At 39.6% G+C, this 22,822-nt stretch overlaps 1 long non-coding RNA gene across 1 annotated transcript; it reads left to right on the top strand.

The window, feature by feature from the left end:
• The first annotated feature begins 863 nt into the window (after positions 1-863).
• LOC144588072 (uncharacterized) lies at positions 864-17,464 on the top strand. Its single transcript, XR_013543407.1, has 2 exons — positions 864-3,422; positions 6,054-17,464. It is a non-coding gene; the product is annotated as an uncharacterized LOC144588072 (long non-coding RNA).
• The last annotated feature ends 5,358 nt before the right edge of the window (positions 17,465-22,822 follow it).

Consider the following 22,822-nt stretch of genomic DNA (forward strand, 5'->3'; position numbering starts at 1 on the left):
ATATATGAAGTGATACACAGGAGATTGGAAATGCACTGAATGTGTTCTGTGTGAAATGAATCAGTATTATTAGCAACCTGCCACATCAGCCAATATAATGTTATTTATTTTAATGTGTATTATTCTTATATACTGTATAAGAATACGAAACACAAAGAAAATGCTGTGTTTTCTTCCTTCATTCTATTTCAGTAAGCAAATGGCATCCATATATAGCAGGTATATAATCAAAACATGTTTTGTGGCCAATATCCCATTGCATGTTCCATTGGTGTAGTGGGAATGATATAATCAGTGATAGCCACTAATTAACGAGTTCCTACTTCAATTTTCAACTGTACCTAGTGCGGTGCACTGAACTAGGACCCAGAAAACCTCTGTTCAAATCCCTGATCAGTCATGGAAACTCACTGAAGAGGTGGCATTGGTAAAACTGCTCCTTAAATATCTCATTTACCTTGAAAATGGTTTTATGGTAACTAAGTTGGACATGACTTGATAGTATCTCTCTCTCAGACATACACACACACGTTCACTTTGATTTCGGCTTGTGCATGATTCTCCTGTATTTAAATGACACATACATGCAGACATACGTACACATATATACATAAGGTAAAGGTAAAGGTTCCCCTTGACAATTTTTGTCCAGTCGTGTCCGACTCTAGGGGGCGGTGCTCATCCCCGTTTCCAAGCCATAGAGCCAGCGTTTGTCGGAAGACAATCTTCCGTGGTCACATGGCCAGTGCGACTTAGACACGGAACGCTGTTATCTTCCCACCGAGGTGGTCCCTATTTATCTACTCGCATTTGCATGCTTTCGAACCACTAGGTTGGCGGGAGCTGGGACAAGCGACGGGAGCTCACTCCATCGTGTGGATTCGATCTTACGACTGCTTGGTCTTCTGACCCTGCAGCACAGGCTTCTGTGGCTTAGCCCACAGCGCCACCATGTCCCTTTATATACATATACATACCCCAAACTGTGTTGCATATCTCCTGCAGCAGAAGATTGCTGCTAATTTCAATTTCAGTTTGCTCATTTCAATTTCAGTTTGCTCATAACTCTCAACTCAAAATCGAAGCAGGAATTCTTTAATTAATGACACTCTGCCACTGCTTGGGACATCATTCTACTGCACAGGTGGAGCTATGAAACAGGATTTTGACCTCTGTGTGTATCTGAATACATATATCTGTGCTATGTTTCTCATTCAAATAAGATAGCAAGGAGTGAGTGTGGCAAGAGTATGGAGCAACCTCCCCACACATACACCCAAATCTGATGCAAGGGGTGGCTCATAATTTTTTTGTTCTCTAAACAAAGAAATACTGCTGTGTCCACTTCACTTTCCCACAAACACACCAGAGCGATGGCTGGATGTTCATCCAACACTGATAAGGGGACAGCCTTGTCTGTCAATGCCCCATAACTACCTCACCATGTCCTCCCTGAATCTACCACCTGAGATGGCATCTTTCAGCCAGATAATCCAGGTGTCCTCTTGAAAGCCATTTCAACCCAGATGATCAAGTGGTCATTATATTTATAAAAGAATTAATTTTTTTTTAAAAAAGAGGCACCACCCAATGGATCAATTATCATCTGGTTCTGACATGTTCTTCAGGAAGTGGTGTGAAACAGCTGGCCTGTAAGATGGAGGACAGCATAAATGATATATGGGTGGAACAGGGGAACCATCCCCCAAATTGTTGAGTGAACCACCTTTGCATGAGAGTTGATGGGCAGCAAGTTAATCAATACTGACATACTTACAGTGTGGCCTTTTGAACTTTTCCAAGATGGCTGTAAAAGGCTGTTATTCTTCGCTAAGGATGCTGTGGGCCAACAAGATAAAATTATGCATGAAACTCTGGGACAGGGCAATGGTCATTGCAAAGGAATGAAAGCTTCCTGATAAAATAAACTTTATTGTATTTTTTTATTGATTGATGTATTTATTTGTTGAATGTGTTTATGTGAGGGGACAAAAAAGGTTGGCCTGTTAGGTACAAAAGTGATTTAATAAACAGCCTGGGAGACCCCATCAATGTGAATTTTCTTAAAACACATTTCTTCTGCACCTCTTCTATAGGAAGCATGTACAAAAGGAGCATCTCTGTCTTTTCAACCACGGTAATGGTTCAGAAGGACCTGAGCAAGGATCTCAGCCTGGAGATTCCACCATCTGCCTGTTTCTTTTTAATTGTTTGCATTCTTCTCTGTAATTTATTCTTGGATTAGGTTTGTGTTATGTCTGGATTCTGGCGCTCCAAACTTTATCTATTTTTGCACTTTCCTCTTGCTTTTGTACTTGAGATAACACAGATGTTCTCTTCCTTTACCTCCCAAACTGGGATGGTGATTTACCGACTCAAAAAAAGGAGATTGTAGCCAAAATGGGTGGGACAAAAAGAAGAGAACTTGAAAACAGCTGCACGGTAAATTGAATAGAATGGAAGGATGCCATATCCTTAAGCTGTACTGGATTTTAATGTATATAGAACCCACATTTTAAAAAATACACCATACAGCAGAAAATGAGTACTCATTAATTGGTACTTGTGCTTTTTAGAATTAATGTTCACTTTTTAGAAAAGGTCCCTTCATTGTCCCTTGTGACTAGAAGTGGGAGAGTATGGAAATCTCTGATGAACATGTAGAGTTATCAGACCACCAGGATCCTCTTCCCTAAGATTCGAGACCTAAAGATGGCAGGCAATTGTCATGTTACAGAGGATTTTTATGATGTCACAGAAGAAGAGCAAGTAAGGGTTGGAAAGGCAACTGGAAATCTTACAGGGCCATGACAGAATGTGGAAATGGTTAAAGAGAGCAGAATGCAGGTAAAATACAGCATAAAAGCAAGCCACAACTTGGGAGTAAGAGGATTTTACCAAGAAGGAGGATAGCAAAAGCCAACTAGCAACTGTGACAGCTGCTCCCTATTCCTGTGAAGGCTTCCATTCCATTATTTTCAACATCTCACATGATAAATTGGGCATTTTTCCAGACTATGTGCTTCTGCTGAGGTTTGGTACTCACCACTAACACATGTGGAGGTGTTTCTCTCCCCGACCTTATGTCACTGCTGCCAAACCTTGTGTGACAAGAAGACCCATAAGTCATGTTCCTGTACCCATCAGATCTTTCTCAAGTTCCATCACCCTACTTGTGAGTTTCTGGTGCATCAGCTTGACACAGATGCAACACATATCTGACTGCTTTCATGTGTAGCCAATGAATGCTTGCTAGGAAATTGAAGTTGGATACTCAGAATCTAAAATTACCAGACACACAAAACTCAAAATTTGTACTCCTCTGCTGCTGCTTGCCCCAAGATTTGTGCCTATGCTTAGAGAAGGACAACAGTTCTGTGAGGCTTCAGTTGGTGCCCAAGTCTGGGGACCCTACTTTAAAGGTGAGTACAGTATTGTATCAATGAATTGAAGAATTGCTATTTAGTGTAATAATTCCTTTTTATATTTATTGTCGTATTATGTGTTGCAAGCCGCCTAGAGATGTCGCAATGACCAGATAGGTGGAATATAAATAAATAAAAAAATAAATAAATAAACAAACAAACAAACAAACAAACAAACAATAATATTCTTCATTGATCTTAAGCCATGGTGTTTGTTTGTTTGTTTGTTTGGAATATTTTAACCCACCTTTCTCCTTAGATGACCTTTGTGATACCTTCCAACGTTATGCTTCATTATCATAACCTCTATAATATAATAGCAAAATATTAAAGAAAGGATAGAAAATGTCAATATATTATAGACTAAATCAGAGAGGATTTTTAAATAAAAAAACCCAATCATAATTGTAAGACAGCCATTCACAGTTGAAATGTGTTTCTTTAAAAAGAACAAAAAAAAACCTAAAGGCACCTTTAAAACCATCCAGTTTTATTTCTGATGTATTTGCTGAAATGAGCTAAAATGCACAAAGGTAAAGGTAAAGGTTCCCCTTGACAATTTGTCCAGTTGTGTTCAACTCTAGGGGGTGGTGCTCATCTCTGTTTCCAACCCATAGAGCCAGCGTTTTGTCCGAAGACAGTTTCCGTGGTCACGTGGCCAGCGTGACTAGACATGGAACGTCGTTTACCTTCCCACCAAGGTGGTACCTATTTATCTACTCGCATTTTGCATTTTGCATGCTTTCGAACTGCTAGGTTGATACCAAAGGCTTGTTTCATAATCAGGCCTTGCTTTCATATATCATTCTAAAATTCAAATCCAAGTCAAGTGGATTTAAAACATAGATAAGCAACACATGTCCTGCAGGCAGCATGCACCTCAGCTGCTCAAGAGCCTAACCTCCACCAATTTTGACAAGATATCACTGAATTTGGCAGTGCAGCACACTGAGAGAGAAACAATGTGTTCCTTGTTTTAGAATTGCACTCGACAAAGCCTCTGAAAAGTGCGATTCTCTTTTATTCTCAAACAAGGTGTGTGTTTTCCATGCACCTTGTTTTAAACTAGAAAATGCTCTTTCAAAGTATCTAGAGGGAGGAAGTGTGTTGATTGCAACAAAATTCTGGGGTAGACTTTGGCCCCTGGACCCACTGGATCAACATAGAATCCTTGATAGCAAAAGGGTGGAAATATCCACCAAAAGTGACAGCTTTAAGAGCATAGAGAGGAGAAGAAACCTTGTAGAGGAAGAAAGAAACTGAAAAGCTACTGCAGAATTTCTTAAGCCTCTGGGGGGAAAACTTTAGTGAAAGGTCTCCCAGTATCTCACCACTATCTCTACCTGATAGATTATTTCTACAAATAATTGCTTACATAGGGAGTCTACCCATAGTGTATGCAGTTCAATCCGTCAGCCATAAAGTTGCACAACACTGTATCTCATCTTCCTCTCTGTCTCTCTCTGGTTCTGATATCACTTGCTTATTTTCTGGGTCCTTTTTAACAAGAAAGGTGGGATAAAATATTTTAAATAAATAAATAAATCTAAATAAATAAACAACTGTTCAGGACTATGCAGTCTCTTGACCTGTATACCGGTAGGTTAGAAAGAAGGAGTGAAAAGGGGTGGGGTGGGGGACCAATGTTAAGATAGTAAAAGGTAAAGGTTCCCCTTGACATTTAGTCCAGTCGTGTCTGACTCTAGGGGGCGGTGCTCATCCTCGTCTCCAAGCCATAGAGCCAGAGTTTGTCCATAGACAGTTTCCATGGTCACGTGGCCAGCGCGACTAGACACGGAATTACCTTCCCACTGAGGTGGTACCTATTTATCTACTCGCATTTTTACATGCTTTCGAACTGCTAGGTTGGCAGTAGCTGGGCCAAGCGACAGGAGCTCACTCTGTTGCGTGGATTTGATCTTATGACTGTTGCTCTTCTGACCTTGCAGCACAGAGCCTTCTGCGGTTTACCCCTCAGAGCCACCACTGGTAAGATAATATACTATAAAACCAAGATAAAAATAGTATGAGGTAAAAACAATGCAGCCTGAAAATGAGGAGCAAGGTAAAACAGAGCACAATGAAAAAGTACTAAGGGTCAAACTATACATTACAAAGAGCCTGTCATTAGAAACAGAAATCACATTAGTCTTCCAGAGGAAAAAAATTGAAGAAAATCCTCATGTCTGAGAGTTGTAAATTTTGTCCATGTCTACCTCCCAGTGACTAATCACAAAACAAAAAGCAAGCTAATTTGTAGCTATGGGAACTATAAAAGTTCATGTTGTGGCAATCAGATATCTTTCAGAAATTAAGGAACTTTTTCTAAGAAATGGCATGCTAGCTATACTGTATAACTTATGCCTGAAAATAATTCTTCAAATACCTGCGAAGCTTGTTTGCACTGTCAGTGGAGACAGCTTTATCATCATGAGTCAGAAGACACAACCTCTGATCCTTATTAAATAACTCTAATTTGCTTTTCCAAACTACTTTAGAAATAATAAATGTCACCTATGTCTATGTATCTCTCCTCCAACTACAGAAGGCATCTGCAGATCAGCAAACAAATCTGCACTGCTCATTGATGCTAATAGTGTTGAGCACACATTTCTAATTTTGTTACAGATGTTTCATTGGCGGAGAATGGTGACTCACCATTTTTGGCACAAAGCGAAGACAGCCGTGCCATTTCATCACAGGCAACAATCAATTTTCTACCAAATCGGTTCTGCATTGAATGATGCCATGATAAATTAATTGGGAACAAACCCAGCCAATGACAGAGCTGATGAATAAAATATGTCACACGGACGGGGGAAGCTTATAAATCAATTCACTTGTGCTACGAAGGTCAGGCAGTGAGGCGCTAATAAAGTATGCCTGGTGACTAGCAAGCATATCATGTCTATTAGTTATTTATTTATTTGGTGCAGTACTTTCATTATAATCAGACACTTGGTCTCTTAGTTTGTCGTCTTCTAAACAATAAGGATCTGGCCCTGCCACTCACACCTTGATAGCATCCAGATTAGAATACTGTAACGAGTTCTCAGAATTGGGAAAAAGTTACATGTTTGGACCACAGTTTCCAGAACGGACAGGGAGTTGTAGCCATAAACAACAGGTTTTCCAAATTCTGCAGGTTCAGCCAGGGAGGGAGAAGCTATACTGGCAATTCTCTAGAAGTAATAACTAGGGTTGTCTTGAGTAAGAATTTCAGTTCAGTTCATTTTTACAAGGACTTTCCAAAACTTGCAAACATCTTCATATATACATATATGCACCTAAAGTTGATGATTTGTTTGCTTGTTTGTTTTTGGTTTGTTTTTTGATTTCTAGGTATTTTGTTAACCCCTTAGTTAGCATAATATAAGCCAGAAAAATACAGAAATGTTGAAAGATAAGCCCTGTCTGATCATAACCACCATCTGGGTGCTCACAAAAACTGGCACGTTCTGCGGTAAAAATCACTCTAGAAGCATCTCTAATTTTAAAAAAAATCTTAACTTAAAGTTGTAGTAGACATCCTTCAATCTCAAGAGACTATGGTAACGTGCTCTGAATAGAGGTCTTGGAACAGCATCTAGTGTGGCTGAGAAGGCCAATTTGAGAGTTACAATACCTTCCACACTGAAGACAAGTACAATCTGTCCCCTGTCCAGCTCCCTGATTATGCTGGTTTCGGGACTGCCTCTTTGCTTCTGCCTGCAGGACAAGGGTATCTTCAATTTGGTAGAGGCCATGCTGCATCGCCTGCCTCCAGGCTGAACGTTCAGATGTCAAAGTTTCCCATCTGTGGAGGTCCATTCCTAAGGCCTTTAGATCCCGCTTGCAGATATCGCAGCTGTGGTCTCCCTCTAGGGCGACTTCCCTGCACTAATTCTCCATAGAGGAGATCTTTCAGAATTCGACCATTAGCCATTATCACAACATGCCCAAGCCAACGTAGATGTCGCTGTTTCAGTAATGTATACATGCTGAAAATTCCAGCTCGTTCTAGGACTACTCTATTTGGAACTTTGTCCTGCCAGGTGATACCAAAAATGCATCGGAGATAACGCATATGGAATGTGTTCAGCTTCCTCTCCTGCCATGCAAACGGTCCAGGACTCACTGCAGTATAGGAGTGTACTCGGGGACCAGGCTCTATACACCTGCATCTTGGTATATACCGTAAGCTTCTTATTAAGCCATACTGTCTTTGTGAGTCTAGAGAACATGGTAGCTGCTTTGCCAATGCGTTTATTCAGCTCGACATCCAGAGAGAGGGTGTCAGAGATCGTTGAGCCAAGATACACAAAGTCATGAACCACCTCCAGTTCTTGTGTAGAGATGGTAATAGAGGGAGATGAATCCACGCCCTGGCCCATGACTCATGTTTTCTTCAGGCTGATTGTCAATCCAAAGTCTTTGCAGGCCTTTCTAAAACAATTAATAAGTTGTTGGAGGTCTTCAGCAGAATGGGCAACAACAGCTGCATCATCGGCGAAGAGGAAGTCCCGCATGCATTTCAGCTGGACTTTGGTCTTCGCTCTCAATCTAGAGAGATTAAAGAGCTTTTTAGTATCAGTTACTATCTGTAGTTTCAATAAGAAGAAAAAAAGGGGGGAAATGCATGCTTCCTGCTTGTATAGTGGTCAAAGGAAGAAGAGCGCTATCAACTAAACAATAGAAACAAAGAAACAGGAAGAAGTGGAGGTGCCTAAAATGCCAGAGATTGAAAAAAAAACCTGAAGCTGGCTCTTACTGCTGCTCACTGTTAATGCATGCAAGAGTGCTTCTACCACAACATATAAAAATCTACAACAAAAGACAACCCACCACTTTCTGTGTTATTCCAACAGCTCTTTCATTGAGAAAGTTCTTCTTAAAGTACCCTCTCAAGCATCAGAAAACACACTTGCTCCATTTCACGTGTGACAGTTCTTTGGGTATTTTAAGATGGCTCTCTGTCTTCCTACAATCTAGAAATTCTTCTGAATTTTGGAAGAAGGAGTCTTCCAGAGATACCAGTGCCTGGCAGTACTCTGCTCAAACCCAGAGTAGGCTCTTCTATTGCCTCACCTACTTCATGGAGAACAACTGGCAGATGATGCCATGCTTCATATTTGTTAAAGTGAACAGTGCTACTGTTGTGTTTCCCCATGATACTTTGTTAGTGCAAATCATCTGAGCCTCTTGGAGAGATCTGCACTGGATAGGAATTGGTCCCCTACAAGCAGACGCTTGTTGCTTGCAAATGGAAAGCAATCTTGTACAGGTAAATTTCTGAATGATTACCTTTCTTTCATTTTCTTAGGTTAAATGATAATGACTGGATGGCTCTTTATAAGGTCTTCATTTGTTCAAAATTTCTCCTGAACACCAGCATGGTCAAAAATGGGTGGTGAGGCAACATGGTTTGTGTGTGTGTTTGCTCACACAGACACACATACAATACTTTGCTTCCAGAATCACTCCCCACCTACCCTGATTTGGAATAAGCAAATGACCACAACTGCTTGTTCAGTACAACTAAGGAAACTCTGTTGTTCTTGGTCGCCTTAAATGCTCCATAAACTTTTTCAGTGAAAAAAAAGGAAGGAAGGAAGGAAGAGACATTAAACAGAAACATTACTCAGTTTTTAGCAGAGGGCAGATGAAAGCTCCCTCAGTAACACCAGTTGGAAAAAGTGATTTGCTACAGATTGCTGTCCAAATAGCTACATTCGTTAGCTGTCACTGTGTGTCCTAGATCAGGCCATTAACTATTCCAGCTTTGACATTTTTATGTCCCGAGTCCTAGATTTCTCCATCAAATGTCTTTATTAAATCAGATTAATATCCTGGTAAAGTTTCTTTCAAAAAGGCACATAAAAAGACAAATAAATTTTGATGAAACCTTAACAGTGTCATGCTTCTCCATGGGACAGGCAGTGTGAATTTGCCCAAAGGGGAACACTACGTCTTGGTTCACACATATATGCCCTGTGGCTAATCACAGCTGCATTCTGAGCGCATGGACAGTAGATATTCACAACATTAGAGACAAATTTTTACAACATTATGCTGTAACAATGACGACAATTCACACATTCAGCTATATTATTTTAAGGATAGTGATCCAGTATGGAAAATCTTGATAATGCATAGGGATGAATGAATTATTTTTAAGTTCAGGACTGGCTTTTTTTAAAAGGAGGGCCGTTGTTGTTGTTATTGTTGTTGTTGTTGTTCCATTGGGTAAGGGAAGGTCATAGAGAAGGGGATTTGGATCAGGGTATTGGGGTAAATAAAAAATACAGAATGTGATAGAGAACAGTATATATCATTATTACATTTGTGGATATGTTTCTTACTAAGCTTACTTCACACTTATCTTACCATTTTTAAGCCTTTAAAATCTAAATTATATCTTACATTTTCTTTCTCATATTTTCATTTATTTATTTATTTATTTATTTATTTATTTATTTATTTATTTATTTATTTATTTATTTATTTATTTATTTATTTATTTATGTATTTATTTATACCCCACCCATCTAGACACACGTCTACTCTGGGTGGCTAACAATAAAAATAGAATAAAAACAGTATAATAAAATAAAAAGCAACAATAGTAATGTTGTCCAAGTCAAGATGTGGAAAAAATAAAAATAATCAAGTGATGATAGGAAGGAAAACCTGCCTAAAAAGCCAGGTCTTAAACTGACTCTTAAAAACACCCAGCGAGGGAGCCAGACAGATCTCTGAGGGCAGACTTTTCCAAAGGCGAGGGGCCACTGCCGAGAAGGCCCGGTTTCTTGTTCTTTCTCTTTGAGCCACCCTCGGCGTTAGGCCCCTCAGCCGCCCTTCCTGGATCAGGTAGATCTAGGTGGGAGGAGGCGTTCCGCTAGATATCAAGGTCCTAAATCATTTAGGGCTTTATATGTCATCATTAACACTTTGAAATCAATGCGGAAACTAACAGGCAGCCAATGCAATTTTAACCCTTTCATATTCTCGTCTCTCATCCAATTTTACAAGGTTTCCACTTTTTTCTAGCCTCAGCAATTTCTCTGTCTTTTAATACTTCAGTTAAAATATCCATCTCTGCTGCTTCAAGAATTTTTTCTATTATCTCCTGGGTTGTTGGAGTCTCTTCTTTCTTCCAGTATTTGGCGTATAAAATTCTTGCTGATATAGTTACATGTACAGGAGTACAGTACCTCAGTTTACAAAATTAATGTGTCCTCCGGGACGTAATGTAATGTGGAAATTTCATAAACCAATACGCGGATTGCGCTAGGAATGGGGGCGGCACTAGAAACCTCCAGGCGCAATACGTCCTGGGGAAATCTTTTCGTACAGTGAGGGGAAAAAAAGAAAAAGAACATAAACCAGGGCATTATTTTCTATAGATTTCAGTTTGTAAACCGAGGCTTTCGTAAACTGAGGTACTGCTGTATGATCAGATATCTTTTTTCTTTTTCTGTTGAGTCTGGTATTATATTTAAGAAAAACAGTTCAGGTTCTTATGGAATTATAGAGGATAACGTTTTTTGTAAAAACTCATGAACTAGTTTCCAAAAGCTCTTAGTTTCCCTACAAGTCCATCACATATGATAAAAGCTACCTTCTTTTGATTTGCGCTTTCAACGCTTGTTAGAGGTACTTTGATATATTTTCGATAATTTTTCAGGTGTCATATACCATTGATAGAACATCTTACACATATTTTCTTTTGTAATTAATTGCTTTTGTTAGCTTAATATTACCTTCCCTTATTTGTGACCATGACTTTAGGTTAATACTGTGGCCCACATTTTAGGGCCATTTTATCATACATTCTTTAACTATTTCATCTTGCGTTTTTAATTCTATTCCATAATTATACAACATTTTAATCAGTTTTTCCTTTACATTCAGAAGTATCTTATCCAATGGTGTCTGTTTGTTACAAAAGCCTAGCTGGATGAGTAGCAAAACATTTCAATCTAATAAGGAAGAAGTCCAGTTGCCATGACTCAACTTTCATATAACCTTGCCTGGATGACTGAGAATCTTCATAGATATATTACACTTTGAGATTGATTGCTGCAGATTTTCCCCAATGCTCCCCTTAATTCTCACTTCAATCTGCTATTGCTGCATATATTCAAGCAAGTTATGTGTACTATGAGAATGAACTGCTGGATAGCTCAGTCGTTTGGGTATCTGGCTGCAGACCAAGAGGCTGGGAGTCCAGGTCCCCACTGGACCTCCTTGACAGCAGCTGTACTTGATGGTCCGTAGGGTCACTTCCAGCTCTGCTCTCCAAATTCTAAGATTATTATTATTACCTCAGATTATTAGCTTCTTGTGTGCTAATCTTCTTTTGGGCTCATCATTACTGATATGAACTTTCAATTGTCTGGAAGGAGCATCCAGCTCCATAAATGATATCTTCTACAAGATGATTTGTGCTGATATGCTGTCCATAGGGATTGGCCATCACACTGCTTGGCATAGCTAAGCACTAGAAAGCAGCAGCAGCTTCCTGTTATATTTATTTGTCCCTAATACAAGGCCTTCTGTGATTCCCAGTGTGGTATAGTGGATAGAGTGACGGATTAGGACTCTGGAGAATGGGGTTCAAATCTCAGCTCAGCCATGGAAACTCACTGGGAGACTGGAACTGGTAAAGGTAATTTACTTGACAATTTTCCAGTCGTGTCCCTAGGGTGCAATGCTCATCCCCGTTTCCAAGCCATAGAGCCAGCATTTGTCCGTAGACAGATTCCATGGTCACATGGCCAGTGTGACTAGACACAGAACGCCGTTACCTTCCCACTGTGGTGATACCTACTTGCATTTTTACACACTTTCGAACTGCTAGGTTGGCAGGAGCTGGGACAAGGGCCGGGAGCTCACTCCATCGCATGGATTTGATCTTACGACCGCTGGTCTTCCAACCCTGCAGCACAGATACATCTGCGGTTTAACCACTCTTTAAACGTTTCAGTTGTCCCGAAAGCCCTATTAGGGTTCCTGTAAGCGAGCTCCAACTTGTCAGCATATCACACACACAGTAAGCCTTCAGATTACTATGTTGTTGCTCCTGATACCAGGAGGAACATCCCAGTCAGTTCATTTAGCATTTGGATAGCCTGCTCCATTCTGTTGTCCAGCTGCACTCGCTTGCCTGCTTGCCCTTATTTAGAAGGCTGCATGTGGCTTGGTCCTCTTGTACACCACAGCTCCTCATGTTCCTCTGCTCATAAAGCCATAATGATTTGAGAGGGAGGGGGAAACAGCTGAAATAATTCTATTGCTGAGGCCAGAGTAACACATTTCTCTCCGGATGGAACATTTATTGGCTTCTTCAGACATTTAGCAAAACTCAGCATGATATGATGTGGCTGGCTGGTTTTCTGTGTCCTGCTGTAGAATAAAACCATTACATTCCCTTTTAGAATCATATGTGATCAATTTTGACATACCTACTGTTTTAATATTTAACACGTTACCATCACTATAGGAAGCTCAAGAGACAATTCACCTTGTTAAGAATGCTTCCATGTTATGTATTTCATTTGTTTATTTATTTATTTGGTCTTTATCCCACCTTGCTCCCCTTGTGGGAGCTCAAGACAGTCTATAAAAAAATTTTAAATCAACCATTAATTAAAATGAACCAATTAAAACGTCATACCATAGCACAGAAATGTTTAAAAATATTATTTAAAAACTGTAAGTCAGGTTTTAAAAGACTGGCCATCTCACTTGCCCACTGCCTCCTTAAAAGCTTCTGTAAAGAGGCATGTTTTCAGCAACTGGCAGAAGGGAAGGGGCCAAATACACTTCCCAAGAAAGGGGGTTTCCTAATCTAGGGGCAGCCACAGGAAAAGCCTTCTCTTGAGTCCTCACCAAGCTCAAAACTACACTCTTCAGGGGGGAAAAATGAACTGAATCCACAGTGATGGCTGTCATAGCACATGACACCCGCTTCTACAGTGGTTCAAAATGGCACCCAATCCAAATTTTTTTCTAAGTACTTTGGTTTTTACATAAACATAGTTTTAGCTGATATATTCTTTTTCTCCTGCTAGTCGTCTGTCTGCCTCTTCCCGACTTCCCTGTTTGCCACCTCCCTCCCTCCTCCCTCATCCACTGTTGCGCTCTTCCCTGTTGTGTGTTTTCCCTCCTTTGTGCCACCATTCACACATGAGGACATGTGATCCCCTTTTAATCCCCACATGAGGACATGTGATCCCTGTAATTAAAATCACACATCCAAAGATGTGCATAAACACCTTTAAAAAATATAAAAGGGGGTGGGCAAAGAAAAAAGCACCACAACTTGCATGTGTGTTACAAGTGGGATTGTGCCTGTTTCCAGCTAACTGGCAGCAAATACACTTTCTTAGGTATACTGCCAAGGGTAGTTTCAACCCAGATGTGCATATGAAAGTGGTAACATCCAGAGAAGACACTCTCTTGAGGATCTTAATACACATGGGGGCTCATACAGGGAGATAACAGTATTTCAGATAGCTTGGAGCTGAGCCATAAAGAGCTTTAAAGATCATTTTTCTACCTCTCTTAATACTTCAGTGTATTGTATATGTCATGCTCAGGCCTCCCTAAGGAACGCTTAGCACTCGGTCAGAGGGTTTGACAGGCCACTTGCCTACCACCTTTGCACTAAGGGAAGTCCTAAGACCTCAGCAGTGCATAGCGTAAGCCCCTTGAAGAAGTCTGGTCTTAATCAACATTTATTTTAAAAAGGATGGTGAATTAAGGTCCAAAGAAGCGCTAGAGTCACAGAATATTTACATAGACTGGTGGTCCAGAGCACAGCTGGAGTCTAGATATATAAAAGACAAAATAGAAGGTTTCTACTCAGAACAAATGATGTTTGATAAGCTTTTACTAGGTGCAAAAGACAAAATAGTTAAGAAAATGTATAACTATCTGTTAGAAATCAAAATGCAAGATGAAATGGTTAAAGAATGTATGATTAAGTGGACACAAAACATAGGACATAATATTGATATTGATCAATGGTTGAAAATATGGCAAAAAAATATAAAGCTTACAAGGTCAGCTAATTTTAAGGAGAATATATATAAGATGTTTTACAGGTGGCATATGACTCCAGAAAACTTGTCAAAGATGTATACAGGTGTATCAAATGTGTGTTGGAAATGTGAAGCACATGTGGGAAGCTATTATATGTGGTGGTCATGTAGAGTAGTGAAACAGTATTGGAAAATAGTACATGCTGTGTTGCAACAAATATTGCTCTGTAAGGTGCCATTAACCCCAGAACTGTTTTTATTGAGTATGATACCTGATAACATAGATAAGGCAAAGGGGTACAGTATATAGTTATATACATAGTCACTGCAGCCAGAATTTTATATGCCAAAAATTGGAAAAGTCCGACGGTACTGAAACAAGAAGATCTTATAGAGAAGATAAGGGAAACAGCGGAAATGGACATTTTATCAGAAGTGATGAAGAACTGTCCTTTACAAAAGGCAACTGAAAGATGGGATTTATTCTATAAATGGATTGAGTCAATAGACATGATATGAAGAGCATACAGTGAAATGAGAACTTAAATCTGGAAGGCACAAAATAGTAAAAAGAGCAATTTGGAATTTTGATATGGCAATATGTATAGAATGGATGTTAGTATGTTATTATTTATCCTTTTCCCCCCTAACCTCAATTCCCTTTTTCCTTTCTGTCACCCCTTGTTAAAAATAAATTAAAAAAGAAGTCTGATCTTAAAAGAACACTTTACTTTTACCCAGTACTTTGCAAGTACAGACACATGGACTTTGTGATTCCTTAGAACTCACAACAGCTCAGTTAGGTAGGACTCTTAAAGATAGCTAGTTTGTGGCCCTCTCCACCTCCTGGATTTAGCCAGACCCTGCTGTTCAAGAGACCAGTCCTTTGTAAGGATTTTTATAATTATTTTTTATTAGAAAAATAGAGTTTCAAAGAATCAGTTTATATTGTTCAAGCTTTAGCATAAGGAACATATTCAAAGATTATTACAGTTAAATAAAATAACTAATCCCCATAAAAATAATAAACACTACTAAGCTGGGCTAAGGTGGGCTAGCCCTACCGTCTTCTTTCTCTTCACTAACATTCTCTCTCCTTCAAGCCACATGCGCAAACCATCAAGTTCGTTCTCTCTCCCATCATCATGGACTCAAACTTCTGAACTCCTCCCACATAACCCATCATCCATTTTCTACATTCTCTAACTCATCCCTTCTTCTTGACGCTTCATGGCTGTTAACCAATTAGCCTCAAGGGGCTATAACATCTTCTTCCTCCTTCAATTCCCATGAATTGTTTTATCTCTTCACTAATTAGCTCAGAATGTTGAGTCTTTCATGGGCTCCTTGTCCGACCTTCAGACCATGCCTCTCATAGCACTTAGAAAAACACATTCCAATGTCTCTCGAATCATCTTCACACAGAACCTCCATATTACATTTCTCTGACTACATATCCCATACTGCTTCAACCTCATCTCAGTATATACTGTAGGATATGACTTAGGATCAATAGCTTGCACACCTTCTTGGAGCATGTAGCAGAATATCTCCCAATCATTTCTCTCTTATTAAGATAAAGAAGGAAAAGCAAAAGGTTTTCTGCTGTAGATGGGTCTCATTTCAACAAGTTATTCCTGAGCTCTAGTTGGGTCACATCCTTGATTGGTTTTCAGTCTAGCCTTCTGTCTTCTTATTCAACTCTCCATGATGATTCTGACGTGTGTTTCACTCTTGACCTCTGGCCTGCTACACAACCCTGCCTGATTTGGTTCAGTCTTAGTAGGTCCAGATTTGCTGACTTCATCAATTAACTCCTGGTCTTTGATTCTTCTCTGTCTCAGTGTGAATAGTGAGGATGCTTGTATGCAGGCTTCCCATCTGTAGATGCAGAGACAGTGGTTTTGTTCACACAGTTAATCAGTTGCACACAGAGTGGAGAAGGATACTTCTCCCTGTATCCTCAATCCTAAGAATACACGTGTGTCCTCAAAGTACATGTGGCAAAATATATGTACTCACTCTGGACGATGTGTCAGACCAAGGCCCTTGGCCCACCTTTTGTACATCTTTGAAAATAAGCTCTCCCACCTAGGGACTGATTCAATAATATTGCTTACTCTTTATTCTTTCCTCTCTTTCCATCTCCTATTTTTTCTCTCTCTGAATGCTAGAATAGTACTGAGTAATTGTAACACTTTGGAGGTGCTGCTTCTCTGACAGTGTAAGTGAAATAAAATAAGATCGATGTTTCTTGGTTTTCCTTTCAGATTTAAATTAAGACGAATGAAATGAAAGGACGAGTACAGAGAAATCCTTTTCTTCATATTTGTTTTTCCTGTCAGATCCGATGGTGGAGGAAAACTATATCTATTGTAGTGGGATGATTTTCACCTTCAAATTTTGCAATAGAGTGCTCAATAAGACCATGCCATTTGCTTTGACATGTTTTTTCTTTAACATGTTACTATAAGGGGGATACTCTGGCTTGAAAAGACATGTCAGCTTAAGTATTTTGGCTAAGTAACCTCCTGGTAAGATGCAGATCCCAAGAAAAACCTAACTTAAACAAGTGGATGGGGAAAACTAAACAGCATAAGGAGAATCCACACATGTAGTCTGGACAGGTTTACACACACATGTTAACCATGTGACTTCGTATGATAGAAATCACAAGCATGCAGGGGAATTTACAGAACTTGAAAACAACATTTCTTTTGCTTATAGTCTCCAGAATCCTGCAGCTGACATGGCCACAATCCATGCTGGCTAAGGTCTTTGAACTGTTGCCCACAAAACGAACATGAATTCATGATAGCTCGCTAGAACGGTGCTTGGGAAGTTACATTAAAAGCAATTACAGTAGTTGCAGTAAGAATCATAAGGCTTAAATACATGACCTTTTAATCTTATTTACAGCTTATCGCTGTAGTTGCAATTTTTAAAAATGTAAGTTAACTTTCCGATTTCTTAAAAGGAACTGCATCAGATACATTTCAACTTAAAAGAAAATGACAACAAACACTTCAGTCCCATTACCCACTGGCTTGGGATCCAAAACACATCTCAGTACCCTAGCACAACATTAAATATGAATGCACAGGATAGATTTTTGTTAAAGAAGCATAGTCTATCGGAATACTAAGAGAATGACATTACAGGCCTCTATTCTCTTAATTACTTGTATATTACTGTGATCGTTGTGGGTTGGTGGGGTGGCTGGTAGGTTTCCTTGCCCATAGATTTCAAAAACTCCAGATGCTGCCAGAATTTGCCTTCATTAGAATCAGGCGCAGGGGGGGGAGGGGATACATCATGACATTGCCCCCCTTGAACTCTTCCATCCCAAGTTAGTTTCCTTCCTTAGCTCCCTCTTCCCCATTGCCTACTGGATCTTAGTTTCCGTCACTGGTTTGCCAGAACCTCCAGTGCGAAGTAAGGGTTGTGTTTGCAGCACTGACCCCAGTCAGTCAACACCCTTCAGGGAGGACTCATGGTCCTCAAATGGAAGAGACTGGGAGGCAGCAGTAGCGGTCTTTCCTGCTGTTCCTATGCAGCACCTTGGGTGCTTCCCTCACTTATTATTATTATTATTATTATTATTATTATTATTATTATTATTATTATTATTATTATTATTATTATTATTATTATTATTATTATTATTATTATTATTATTATTATTATTGATTTGATTTGATTTGATTTGATTTGATTTGATTTGTACCCCGCCTATCTGGACCACCAAACCACTCTAGGCGACCACTCATAGCTTTCTTGAAGGAGAAAGTTATGCGTGCCACACAATCTGTCCTGCTCCCTCAAGCTAGTCTGCTGCCTTTGGGGTTACAGAGGATGCCATTCTATCGCTAGTGATGCAGGGACTCTGAACGGTCAGTCCAGCTGGCTTCCGAACACTAAATCCTATAATCTTGTCCTTTGATTCAAGTATAGATTGAAGATGAACCTGAATCTTCACTGCTCTCTCCCTTTACCATACCGGTTCACAGCCAGCTATTGAGACTATTTACATCTTCCTTCAAGGTAGCTCTGTAAAGATTAATTTTCCAATTTGCATACACTTCCTTGCTTTATGTATCTCTGCCTGTGTCCTATCACATAGTGTCCAATTTCCCAGCCTGAAATGCATGGTAATTTCCATACGATGTCCCCTGGACACAGAAGTAGGACAGTTTAATCCAAAAGGTGGGGAGCAAAGATATAAACTCTCACTTTCACTATTCAGAGCCTCTTCACAAAATGATGGGCACTAGCTAGCTAAATGATTTTGGAGTTATAGTCCGAGAAAACGAGCATTTCAAAGTACTTCTCTTCTAAACTCAGACTTGAGCCTAATTCCAATTGCTACTCTCTCTACTAGAGTAGACCCATGGGATCAATTCCCGGATAATTCTGTGTAAGTTCCATTAATACAATCAGTTTCTCCTGTTGGATCCAGCAATTGGTTTTAAGCCCAAATGGCTGGCAAGAATGAGCGTTCATTCAGTCTTGGTGTTGTGGTGTTCTCTGTGCTCAACCTTTACATTGTATAGTTTTAATAACCTTAACAAAAGGGCCAAAGAGAAAAGAACACCCCCCCTCCCCAGATCTGGGGTTGATAACTAAACAGTGTTCCAGATCTGCAGATTGGTTACTTACTTATTTGAAGATTTTTAACCTCCAGTTACTAGTGTATTGATTATGTTAAGAAAAGATTTGGCTCGTTTCAAGAATAATTAATGCTGAGCTGTCACAGCAAGAGGATGCTGGTTTTTCAATATGAGAAAGACAAAACAGAACAGCTATTTTTGAAAAAAAAAACATAATTTTCCTTTTCTGGATTTCCTGTGGGTTTGTGGGTTATGTCTTTTCTATATCAGAAATAGCACTGGTAAAAGCCATTACTAACAGAAATGGAAGGTGCGAGCCATCTGAGGCTTTTCTGAAGAAAAATAATTGATTTGGTTTTAAAATGGAGATTGGATAGTCAATGAATGGCAGGACATGACGGAACTCCCACCTCCTGAAATTTGCATTTTGCCACTTTTATGGTGGGATTTGGAATTTGTTTTGTTGATAAGACATATCATGGAGGATAGCTGCACAAGTGGCTCCTTATCAGATGTGATTTCCTAGGTGTGTTGTTGGTACACATGATGTGCAAAGTTCTGCTTCCATGCTCTACTACAGCTTTGGGCAGTCAGCTCACTTGAAAATTAATAGCTAGGACATATATACATGAGGAAGATCAGACACTTAAGCTCTGCCCTATTACAATGTCTACATCTGTCCGTATCGTGAGGCACAGTGCTTGAGGCAGCCACTTCATAAAGTAGATGTTGGGGGACAGGGAGCAGCAGGAGCAAGGTGTTAAAGGACACAGTTTTGTGCCCTCCTGGGCCATCTTATTGGATAATGTTGTCCCACTGATAGTCAGCTTCTGTATGAGATGTGGGAGGGGCAGTTCCACCATCTTGGGCAGCAAAACACCTCTGGTCATCCCTTCTCATGTGCTCAGCCTTCAGTCTTCTTGCACTAAGCAGGAAGGAGTTTAAGACAGGTCAGTCCCACTTGATCAGGATTATAAACATTGGCATGATTAGGTTTCCAAATGCATAGAAGTTTCTACTTATTTTCAAGCAAATGCAAGCTTTTCAAACAAAAACCCATTAAATATAGTCCTTCAGGATATGAGGGACTGGGCAGAGAGGAAAATATATGTTGGGGTTGGACTTTGCATATACCTGTATGTTCTCTCTCCACTTCTTAGATAAGACTGAATGCCTGCAAAGGCCATATGGGCAGGTGGTAATGCATACTGGAAACTCCTAACATCTGTGTTCTACCAATTGTAGACAAAGGTATCCAGAAACCTGAGTTCCAGTGTTTAGAAACATATAGATTATCCTACCCTCTAAATGATGATGAAGTATATGAGGAAAATCTTTCTGAAAATATAATTTCCTTTTAATCAGATGAACCTCATCGTGGAACATTTATATAAATATGTAGATTAACACAAGAGCTTCAAAGGTTCTGCATTTCCTCCACCACCTCCCTTTCCACAAAAAAGCCTGCTCCTCAGAGAACATTTGCTAGTTGTTATTGATTGGCAGTGTAATCTAACACAACAGTAGGGTGGAGCATTGCCAAGTCAGCAGAAGAGGTGGTTCATGGATGATGATGGAGGTGGTCCACTTCCAAATTCAGCTGATCAGAAGTCAATAGGCAGCCACCCCCCACACACAGCCAGCCACCCCACCAGCCTATCCCCACACCCCCTTCCTTTCCCTACCTTAGCCCCCACCCTATTCCCACTGACACCCATTACCTTAATATCTACTGCCAAGGTCTCCATCAGGCCTTCGCAGCAATGGCGTGTAAAAAGAGAGACTGGCTACCCTTTACAAAGATGGTAGCTCTGGCTTCATTTAGGGTAGGGAAGCTGCAGCTGCCATCTTTGCAGAGGGCAGCCAGTCTCAATTTTTGCATGTGTGGCTCTGAGGCCAGAAGAACTTGGCAGCAGCAATTAAGGTAAGAGGGTGTTGGGAGGGGGCGTGGGGCCTAAGGTAGGGAAAGGACGGAGATGGGGGTAGGCTGTGGTATTTGGTTGTGTGGGGTGGTGGTTGCCTTTCTGCCATTCTGCCAGTAGGCAGAATGGTTTTTTGTTTTTTGTTTTGTTTTTTTAATATGAAGGACAAATAAAAATGGGTAAATATTCATCCCTTTGTATTCGTGGGGGTCTCTGGAACCCACAAATACGGGTTGATGAATATTTAACAAATCGGCTATATTCGTCGGAAAAAGCAATCCGTTTTTATATTCGTCCCCATCTCTAGTGTTGAGCTTTGTCAGCTTGGCAGATCTGTCCAATGGAAAGTTTTCCCTCCTTGGAAGTGCTGGGGAAAATTAATTTCTACTTCTTTAGTGTGTTGTTGCTGAGAATCCAAAACAGGGCCCTTTTGGGTAAACAGAGCAGCTTCAGGTCCTCTTGATCTTATTGAAGGCACAAAAATACAGCATCTTCATTGTATTGAAACCCCTCCCTCTAGAGGGCAAGGTAAAGGGGGCTGGATACCAATATAAATCTCTCTATCTGAGCTGCAAATCTGAATCTTTCAATTTATGTACCAGACACTCAAGGTCACTGTTGTACATAATGGATGTGAGAATTTCATATCTTGTTGTCTGATTTAAGTTGTCAGGCTATATTTACCTCAGGTATTTTTTTAAAAAAAATTTAAAACAATAACATCAAGACCCGGAACTAATTTTGCAATTCAACTATCCATAGTTTTCTTTTCTTGATTTCATTAGTTAACATTTCTCTTCATTTCCTTTTTAGCTTTGTTATCTACATTTTCTGCTGCTGGAGACATGTATATTGCCTGTGTTGCAGTAATCTTCCTTAATTGATTTGGGATGCATGCCAGTCGCTTCTGGTACTCTGGGCCAGTATCTTCATGTGACTGGCTTTCATCCAGCAACTCTTGTCCTCTGAGTTCACTTTATCCCTTTGCTCTTTTAGTACTGGCATATTTTGCAACTTTACCCTTTGAATTCTGCTCTTTCATTACACATGCCGCTACTTTCATTGGTTAAGGGCAGGGACGTGCACACATTTTCTAATACATTTATAATATATAGGTATCCTAGTATCACACTTCTTGGTGACTTATCTTTGGCTTATTAGTAAATACGCCAGCCCTGATCTCCATTCAGGTGATAAAATTCACAAATATTACATATTTCTTCTTGAAGTAAAACAGCCACATTTTAAAAGAGATTTTTAAAAAAACACAATATGTGAAATTACAGGAGAAATCCTATAGAATCCTTTCACCATCTTCATATCTAGTATGTGTAGTCTAAAGATAAGAGAGTTTTATCTATATAATTGCAAGAGGTGGTTGTGATAACTGTATTGTGAGGTTACAACCCTTTATTACAAAATTCTTTGTTGAAATATTTATATTTATATTTCACCATATATCAAAAGATCCTGAGCTGGGCTATAGAGAACAAAATAATTTAAAACCATAAGTGTTGCAGACATTATAGTAGAACTGCATAACTTAGTCAGGTCATATTCCTTATTAGTTCTTTAAAATATTTTTACCCTCACTTTCTCCTTAAAATTACCCAAGGCATTTCACATCATTAAAAATACAATATTTAAAAGTTAAAATCAGTAAGGATACAAATCTTTAAAAACAATTAAACAAGTATTATATTTAAAAACAGGAAAAAAATGAATAATAAAAACACATTTAAAAGCAACAGAGTGCAATAATCAGTTCAAAACCCTACCTCAAACAGCCAGCCAGTAAGGAAAACCCTGCCTAGAGAGAATGGTCTTTGCCTGCTTGT

Source organism: Pogona vitticeps, chromosome 3, assembly GCF_051106095.1.
Source record: "Pogona vitticeps strain Pit_001003342236 chromosome 3, PviZW2.1, whole genome shotgun sequence".
NCBI classification, from domain to species: Eukaryota; Metazoa; Chordata; class Lepidosauria; order Squamata; family Agamidae; genus Pogona; species Pogona vitticeps.